General features: G+C 45.3%; 1 long non-coding RNA gene across 1 annotated transcript; it reads right to left on the bottom strand.

Annotated features, from left to right (window-relative positions):
- Positions 1-1,962: 1,962 nt before the first annotated feature.
- LOC102387059 lies at positions 1,963-6,546 on the bottom strand. The gene is made up of 3 exons (XR_322860.1): positions 6,509-6,546; positions 4,492-4,569; positions 1,963-2,489 (listed from the first exon to the last, which is right to left on the bottom strand). It is a non-coding gene; the product is annotated as an uncharacterized LOC102387059 (long non-coding RNA).
- Positions 6,547-7,073: the final 527 nt, after the last annotated feature.

Here is a 7,073-nt window from a genome sequence, read left to right as displayed (position 1 = left end):
CCACCACCATTTTTCAGCATGGGGATGCTGATACACATGACACTGGAGTCTGCTGGAGCATAGTAATTATCGTGCTTCAGCAGGCTCGATTTAATTGAGTCTTCTCCAATGTACTGTAATTATAGCACATTGGACCAACCTTGCTGCATGTGTATAGGCACTTTTCAGATGCTTACTTAATCTGAATCTTTATTATTATGGTTTATTTGAAAGTTAATTTGTCATCAGCCTACATACACACTTTGTGGATCTTCCCTTCTATTTTAAAGGCATTTACATTTTTCTGAATTGGATGTAAAATTTGAAATGTCTACAGCACTGGCAAAAGACAGAAATTGTGAGACATTACACAAAGAGAAAAAGAGAAGCAAGGCAGGACACATGCTGGAAGAATTATTCTGGGAATGAGATTTATTGATTTTCTCTGTTATGAAATAATACAAAAATGTCAGTCATAAGTATCAGGCCATTTTTCACACAAGACAAGAAGTAGCGTGCATCCTAGTCAGCAGTTCCTTCCATGAGTGTTTAGTCAGTGTCAGGTCATCAGGAGACCCTTTGTTGTTATTCTAGCTAACAAAGACTGCCAAGTACAGTCTAGGAGTTAGAGAGCCAGGAAGAATTACTTGCGCCCAGTAGCTTGAATGAAAAAAACTGTTATAATCATTAAAGTGGACACCTCCTTACCATAGGAATATTACTGAAGAAGATGGCTTAAAAAGTGGGTTAGATCCACTTCTGATATGTAGATGTTTCTTCAAGAACACAGCGAGTCTGAGAAATTGAATAGGCATGTGTTTAGATGGAAATGCCCAATAAGATAACTGCGCTTAGGATACAATTCTATGTGGAGACTTTCAAAGACTATCCCTGGCTTTGGCATAAACTACAGGTATCTGTCTTCTAATCCCCTTGGGTCCACATGTCATACATGCTACATCAGGCAAGCCACAGGCCACTGGGCTAAACAGATGCTCTACTCCTCCATTGGTCCACGTATTCCACTACTGCACTGGCACCTCCTCCCCAGCTGCACCATGTGAGCATGATTCCCTCCTTCTGCTGCTACATGCATCTTCACAAGCACCACCTCTATGCTGCTGCACTGGGTACTTCCTCTCTCACTGTTGCCCCATGTGGGCTTGATCTCTGCCCCTTGCCATGACCCTGTCCTCCCCCCTCCACCCCCCAGCCTGGACACACCCTTAGCTCCCTACACTGTATCACATTGCCTGATCCCCCAGATCAAGGGTAGGAAACAGAAGGTGGAGGAGGGAGGGAAAGCCTTGACTCTGCCTGCTGTTGCAGCTAGAGCAATGGGGGAACAGTGACCAGATAAAATCCCAGGGAGCACAACGTAACCTCTCACAGGCCACATACAGCACATGACCCACTAGTTGAACATCCCTAGTATAGCTGTATGGAAATCTATGGCAGCCCAACACAATGACTGATCCAGGCAAATTCTTCTCTAGGCCCTTCAGAAATGTGCAGAGCTTCTCTAAATTGTAACCATGGGCATAGGGATTGAAATTAGATCCTGACTGCTCAGCCCTACTTGGTTTCTTAACACATATAAGGGTTTTATGTAGAACGTAAGAGCTTCCTGTGTGTCAATGGAAGAAACATATTTTCCATTGAGACCTAAATCACCTTTGAATTTATACACAGAATGAAGATTTTTCTTTCAATAAGGAAACACAGGATCCCTTGTTATGCAGGTTACATTAGCTTCTGGAAAAAAAAACCCTCATGATTTAATGGATTATTTAATAAAATAAAAACTCCAACAAATCAGTACTCTGTTAGAAAGAGGTTCTTTAGGAAGATCTGGATTACAGAAGAAAGGTCATAAATCCAGCATTTCCTAAGGCATCTAGGTTTAGTAGAATTTTGTTAACACTTGTCTCATAAGATAAACTGTGCAATCATGACTGAAAAGCTCATGCACTCTGGGTCATAAATTAAGATTCTGTGGTTTTCTAAGTCTCATGATGATACTCAGTCATGCAAATTAATGGTATCCTTTATTAAGGAGAAATAACAGCTTGATAAAGAATATATTTGAAAAGTTGTAAGTCAAAGAAAGTGAGAAAAATATCAACAGAACTTGGGAAAACTTGAAAAAAAGGTGCTGAAGCTGCAGTGAAAGCCTTGGGGAAAAAAGCAAAGGAAGAAGACATTTATTTAACAATATAAACAAGAAAGTTCTAGAGAACAGGAAAGCAATAAAGGAAAAATGGCTTGTTAATCAAGAGAAATATTGACAATATGGTGAGAGTTGTGAAACTGAGAAATACCAAAATTATCCATAATCATAAAATCATAGCACCATGTCTTCGAGGTAGGCCTTGCCAACAGTTGATGGACATCCTAAGAAGATAGCTGAAGATTCTTAAAGTAGGACAGGATTGGAATGAGGTCACTCATGCTAGATGAGAATAGAGGTGCATCATCAAGGAGGCCAAAGCACAAGTGCTGGTCAGCCACTGAAAGTAAGAAAGAACGGGATTAACTATATTAAATACATTAAAATGGGAGTAATCTTTTTCCTCAAGTACCTATGCAACATTTGGGATTCATACAAATCCCATTCTAGAAGCACTAAACAGTTAACAGAAGGACCAAGATCTTTAAAATTGCAATGCCTACAGTTAGCCAAATACTCCTAAGTGAGCAGCCTGATTTTTAACAAGGACCTGGTAGCTCACGGGTTGGCCAGAATTAGGTGCATCTTGTTCACAGCCAGATCAGGGGTATTATAGCCAGAGCTATTTGCAATGCCTTTAGGTAACATAGACTAACCACTTTCTATTATAAATTTCCTAATTTGTTATTTATGGCTTTGCCATTTTTACTGTCTGGGGTAAGTTTTCCATTTTCATGTTCTTCCTGCAGTTCAGCTTTTACTGAGAATGAGTTTATGGAAAAATAGCAGTTGCATTTGGGAACTCTAGCATCACCAGTACTCAGATTAGGAAACTGCAAATTGGTTGGTGGAGAGGTTTGGAGTTGAAGATGTCCTGTTTGATATCTCTATGTAAATATATTTGTATACATTTAAAACTTTTGAAAAAATACTTTGGAAGCATAAGTTTCAAATTTAGACATTCAATTGCCTTTTTATGTAAATTTATATGGTTAGTTATTTGTGTTTTTTAAAGCTTCCAGGACCCCATTGTGCTGGGTGCTGTACACATACAGTAAAAAAAAAGTATGGTCCCCATCCTAAAAAGCTTACAATCCAAGCATAAGGCAAGAGGCAATGGATAGACACAGATTTGCAGTAGGCTACAAATTCAGACACAAAACTACTGAAGCAGGCTAGGCAGTGGTTCAGAGCACGAAAGATTAGCTACTGTAAAACTTTTTCTAGCCATCATAGCAAAAAGTGTTTTAATTATGGATCAGAAAGAAAACAGTGTAACATGTTTGCAAAATGCCTCTGCAGATCTTCAAGTGGAAGGAGGCATGAAAGTGATTTTTCTGAAGTTTTAGCAAGAAGGAAGTATCAAGTGGCATCTTTAGGCTGTTCGTAAACAAGAATCCACCTCTTGGTAATAATGAAGAAATTATAGGTTAATTGGGAGTAAATCCTAAAAAGCCTTAAAGAAAAGGCCAGCTGACAATGTATAAAATACTGTAAAAGAGTGAACTAATTAAAGGGTGGAAAGAGTAAAATGCTATGGTGAAAGTGACAGATTAGGGATACAAATAGATACCAACAAAAAGAACAAAACTGCATTTGTTAAGGCCAGGGGAAAGGATGCTATAGTAATCAAAAGGTGAGATGACAGAAGCCCGGACAAGAGGTTTAGCTGTGTGGACTGATGGAAGAGATGACATTTTAGAAATTTTTGTGGACCAAATCAAGATTTAAGTGTAGCTATTTGACCCAAAAAGCAGATGCCTACAATTCTCATGCCTTGTAACCACTGAATGCCACCCCCGAAAAGCCAGTTTGATAGCATGACTTTGTTTTCAATACTGACTTGCTTTGAGCCTCTACATTTTAAATGAAATATCTTAAAAGTCTGTCTTCACTCACTGAAAAATAAGAAATTAATTGATTTTTTGGTGATCAAACTGAATGCTAAAATATGTACCAACCACTTTCAAAGAAGGATTAAGTGTTCATTAAACTAATTGGGTTTAATATGTTTTGGAACATGAAGGTTAATGATTAGTTCAAAGATATAATGGGTAATAAAATATGTTTATTAAATATCTCACACTGAGGAGGATCCATATGTTATGGAGCTGATAGAGGGAGAACCCCTGCCAGAAACAAACATCAAAGGGTGACATTTCCTCTTAGCTTATTTCCCTTCCTCATGATTTGCCCAGGGCTACCTACTTGATAAAATTAATTTGGGAAAAATCATGCTGAATTGCTGAGAGGATAGGTAAATTCACCTCTCAAATATTGGTGTAAAAATGAGCATCCTCCATTCATTTGGGTCATCAGAACTTGTGAATTCATGTTCTTACCTCCTTCTCCTCTCTTCAGCTTTTGCTTCCCTCAGAAACCCTGATAACAGCTCCTCTTTTGTTATCAAGCTGCTACCACTGGGTCACAAATAAAAAAAAAAAAAAATGTTAAGGTGACATCAACCAAGAGTTGCAGCAACTGCCAACCCAGACTTCTTACTCTAAACTGGGGCGGGCAATTATTATGGGCGAAAGACTGCTTACCAAGTTTTGGCAAGCTGTCCCTTTGCCCCTGGAAGTACTCCTTTGGGGAAAAGGGTTTGCCATCTTAGGGGGGGAAAAAAAAAATTATATACTAAAAATCAAACACCCATAATAATATATTTTAAATAATATAAAAAGTATTTTTGTCCTGATTTGTGGGCATTTGTGGTGTATATGCAGAAGTGATTGCATATGGGGGTTTGTGGGGATGTGTGGATGTGTGTGTATGGGTATGGATGTGGCTATGGGAGCTATGTAGTGCAGAGTGGCCAGGTAGAAAAGTGGGGAAAGTGGCAGGGGGGAGTGGAAGTGTGCAAGAGTGTGGGGCCTGCACCAATGTCCCAGGGCCAGCGCTGGTGGGGCCCAGAGCAGGGAGGTAGGAGTGCGGGGCATGGGCTGGCAGGGGTCTCTGTAGCCAGACTGGGCTGCACCAGCAGGGAGAGGTGGCAGCTGGCTTGTCTCCATAGAGACCCTGCCGGACAGGACCCCGCTCTCCTGCCACCCTGCCCCCCGTCCTCACGCCGCCGTCCCGGGGGCCCTGCTGGTGCTGGCCCCAGGACACCGGCACAGGCTCTGCACTCCCACCCGGCTGCTGCTGGCTCCTGCACATCCATTCACTCCCAGTGCCCAACCCCAGCCCCACGGTACAGGTGGGGAGCAGCATGCACAACCCTGACCCGACGCTCGCCTGCAATGAGCTAGTGCTCAGTGCGGGGGATAAGCTCCCCACCCTGTGGCCTGCATCCCATGCTGCAGCCACTTGCAACTCATGCAGGGCTGTTCTGCCTCTCTGCTGATCACCAGATCATTCCCCGCCACCACTCCCAGCCTGGGCCCTGTGACAGCTCTGGTTTCACCCATTGAGGCTGAGGCGCAGCAGCACAGAGGCTGCTCCATTGTTGCTGCACTGGGCAGCACAGAGGTGGTGGTGAAGCAGCTGCACAACAGCTTATCACAGCATGGGCTCCAGGCACACTGCCCAGCAGTAACGAGTGAGGGAGGAGGGCGCTTTTCTCTGCACCAAGCAGCAGCTTCTGGGCAACAAGCTGGTTCTCAGCATGGGGGAAGAGCAGCCATTCCCCTTCCCTGTGGCTGCTGCCCTGTGCTGCAGCTACTCAGAGCCCGCACAGGGCTTCCTGTGCCTGCTCTCCATTGCCACCACTGCCCCACGGGGTGGTGGTGATGCGGCAGATAGGCCCGACAGCCCCGTGCAGGCTGCAAGTGGCTGAATCAGGAAGCACTGGCCACAAAGCAGGGGAGGCCATCTTTCCCCCCATGCTGAGCACCAGCTCATTCCCTGCAGGCAAGTGTGAGGTCAGGGCTGTGCACTGCTCCCTGTCTGTACCACGTGCCTGGGATAGGGGCACTGGGAGTGAATGGGCATGTGGGAACCAGTGGCAGCCAGGCAGAAGCATGGGGCCCATGCCGGTGTCCCAGGGCCAGTGCTGGCAGGGCCCAGAGCAGGGTGGCAGGAGTTCATGGTCCTGGCCAGCATGGGCTCCATGAAGCTGGGTTAGCACCTCCCCTCCCTGGTGGTGCAGCCAATTCCAGCTCCACAGATGCCAACCAGCCTGTGTCCTGAGCTCCTACCACCCTGCTCTGGGACCTGCTGGCACTGGCCCCAAGACACCGGCACAGGCCCCACGCTCCTGCTTGCTTCCACTCCCCTCTGACCCCTGCCCCCACTTTCCTGCATGCCTACCAGCTCCTGGCTACATGGCTGGACTGTGGGGCTCAGCAGGAGCTGGCTCAGCCCTAAGGACTGGGGCGATCCCCATGGTCCTCCCCTGTTTCCCCCTACCCCCCTTCTTACCTGAATTCCCATGCTGCTGCTGCCATGAACAGCCCCATGGTCCCAAGCTAGAAGCCCCTCGGGGCTTCCAGCTGGGGGGGCGGGGCCAGGAAGGCCCTGGTGTTGCAGGAGCCTGCTGGGGCTTCCCCTGGGTCCTACTGTTCATGGCTCTTGTCATCTGTAACAGGAACCAGTGGCAGATAAATATTAAATTTTCTACTTTTTTAGGGTCCCCGCAGGCCAGATAAGCATGGCCTGATGGGCTGGAAGCAGCCTGCAGGCCGTATTTTGCTGACCCCTGGAAGTCAAGTGAGAGAAGCAGTGCCAGTTCACACGGTACCTCCCATGCAAGCTCATTGGCAGTACTTTGATAAAATAAGCAAGCCTATGACCACAAGGAGTCTGAGACTAGAATGCCTCTCCCCTGAGGAACAGCTGAAATGATCAAGTGTAGTTACATAAACCAAGTTGGAGATGGTGCAAACTTGTAGCCAATTAGACACTCCATGGCAGGTCGCTTCCTGGTTGTACCCTACACCAAATGAGAGGTAGCCTACCCTGCTTTCATTAAGGGACAAGCTTACTT

Source organism: Alligator sinensis, unplaced genomic scaffold (assembly GCF_000455745.1).
Source record: "Alligator sinensis unplaced genomic scaffold, ASM45574v1 scaffold560_1, whole genome shotgun sequence".
NCBI lineage: Eukaryota > Metazoa > Chordata > Crocodylia > Alligatoridae > Alligator > Alligator sinensis.
Note: the sequence above shows the minus strand (reverse complement) of the source record. Positions and strands in the feature narration are given on the sequence as shown.